This window comes from Schistocerca americana, unplaced genomic scaffold (genome assembly GCF_021461395.2).
Source record: "Schistocerca americana isolate TAMUIC-IGC-003095 unplaced genomic scaffold, iqSchAmer2.1 HiC_scaffold_324, whole genome shotgun sequence".
NCBI lineage: Eukaryota > Metazoa > Arthropoda > Insecta > Orthoptera > Acrididae > Schistocerca > Schistocerca americana.
In genome coordinates, this window is record NW_025726043.1 from 125,001 (window position 1) to 127,500 (window position 2,500).

At 63.0% G+C, this 2,500-nt stretch overlaps 1 pseudogene; it reads right to left on the reverse strand.

The window, feature by feature from the left end:
* Positions 1-2,500, reverse strand: part of LOC124580037 — a 7,959-nt pseudogene that overhangs the window by 3,813 nt on the left and 1,646 nt on the right.

Here is a 2,500-nt window from a genome sequence, read left to right on the forward strand (position 1 = left end):
GAGGAGGCGGTCACGAATGAAGCCCGCGGTTGAGATGGGCTTCTTGGTGAAGAGGTCCGCCCAGAAGTCCAGCAGACCAGGGATGGCAGGTGGCGGCTGGAGCAGGGTGCCATCCAAGAGGCCGCGCACGCAACGTGCACGCGACCGTCGGAAGGCATCCTGCGTTCTCGCGTACTCCCAGCGGCGCCGCTTGCGCTTCTGCGTCGGCGGCGCGGCAGGCGGCCGCTTCGATGGTTGGCGCGGCCGCTGTGTCCTGGTGATCGATCTCTCCCCTCTGGACCCGACCGACGCAAGGGCATCCGGGAGCATGCCCAGGATGACATCGGGCGGCGTGCCCCGCCCCAGACCTATGACACGATCCAGGGCAGAGAAACGCTGGGCGGAAGCGGGTAGCCCCGCCAGATGCTCCCAGATGGCGGCGTCAGTCGGCCCCTCCGGCGGCGGCCCGGTGGTGTCGGCCGCGAAGTCCTCGGCTGCGTCGACGGGCGGCGCAGCGGCCTCGCCCGCGTCAGGCAGCGGGCTCGCTGCTCCCCGGCGGGACGCCGGCTCTTCCCCCCGACCGATCTCAAGCGCCTCCATGAATTGGCGGACAAGCTGCTTGTGGGCAGCTTGCCGCCGTCGGCACTTGATTGCCTCGAGCGTTCGGTCGGGGAACATCCTGATGAGTTCTTGATTGACGAAGAAGAACCGGGCGTCCCTCTCAAGGAACAGTTCGGCCTCCGCCTTGGCGAGCGACAGGACTTCTTCCTCCGTCCACCTCGCGCGATGCCTCTCCGTGACGATCTCCGCGTTGGCGGCCGCAAGATGTTGGCGGCGGCGATGGACCCCGAGACCGTTCTTGGTTGTGAAGCTGCGGTGGCACTCACTACAGGTATACATAGCTGCAAAAGTTACAAGATTTTCGGCACGGCCGGTTGGCCGGCTAGGTGCTGGGGGAGTTGGGGTGGCACCTTCAGCGGAAGGGCCACCACTTATTCTCTGCTTACTGCCCCCAACTAAAAAAAGGGATAGTGCGAGGGGGGGCTGGTAACCCCCCCAAGCCCCTGGTGCGGTCTTCCACTCTGCTAAAGTCAGCGGGCCCACGAGAAGGGGAGAAGACCGCAGGAGAGGAGAGGCTAAGAGGGCTAGGCCCATGTATTGCGCATCACTCTCCCTGTAACTATAACCCAAGGAAGGCACCTCGCAGCAACAGCACGACTACATCAAGACCGCACTTCGAAAAGCCAAGTCCGGATGCAGCCACACCGCCGCCACTTGGCCACCTTAAGAGAGTCATAGTTACTCCCGCCGTTTACCCGCGCTTGCTTGAATTTCTTCACGTTGACATTCAGAGCACTGGGCAGAAATCACATTGCGTCAACACCCGCTAGGGCCATCGCAATGCTTTGTTTTAATTAGACAGTCGGATTCCCCCAGTCCGTGCCAGTTCTGAGTTGATCGTTGAATGGCGGCCGAAGAGAATCCGCGCACCCGCGCGCCCCCGGAGGAGCACGCTAAGGCGGACGCGGCCTCGCAGCAAGGAAGATCCGTGGGAGGCCAAGGCACGGGACCGAGCTCGGATCCTGCACGCAGGTTGAAGCACCGGGGCGCGAACGCCGCGCAGGCGCGCGCATCCTGCACCGCCGGCCAGCACGAGGCCAACCAACGGCGAGAGCAGACCACGCCCGCGCTAAACGCCCGCACTTACCGGCACCCCTACGGCACTCACCTCGCCCAGGCCCGGCACGTTAGCGCTGACCCACTTCCCGACCAAGCCCGACACGCCCCGATCCTCAGAGCCAATCCTTATCCCGAAGTTACGGATCCAATTTGCCGACTTCCCTTACCTACATTATTCTATCGACTAGAGGCTCTTCACCTTGGAGACCTGCTGCGGATATGGGTACGAACCGGCGCGACACCTCCACGTGGCCCTCTCCCGGATTTTCAAGGTCCGAGGGGAAGATCGGGACACCGCCGCAACTGCGGTGCTCTTCGCGTTCCAAACCCTATCTCCCTGCTAGAGGATTCCAGGGAACTCGAACGCTCATGCAGAAAAGAAAACTCTTCCCCGATCTCCCGACGGCGTCTCCGGGTCCTTTTGGGTTACCCCGACGAGCATCTCTAAAAGAGGGGCCCGACTTGTATCGGTTCCGCTGCCGGGTTCCGGAATAGGAACCGGATTCCCTTTCGCCCAACGGGGGCCAGCACAAAGTGCATCATGCTATGACGGCCCCCATCAACATCGGATTTCTCCTAGGGCTTAGGATCGACTGACTCGTGTGCAACGGCTGTTCACACGAAACCCTTCTCCGCGTCAGCCCTCCAGGGCCTCGCTGGAGTATTTGCTACTACCACCAAGATCTGCACCGACGGCGGCTCCAGGCAGGCTCACGCCCAGACCCTTCTGCGCCCACCGCCGCGACCCTCCTACTCGTCAGGGCTTCGCGGCCGGCCGCAAGGACCGGCCATGACTGCCAGACTGACGGCCGAGTATAGGCACGACGCTTCAGCGCCATCC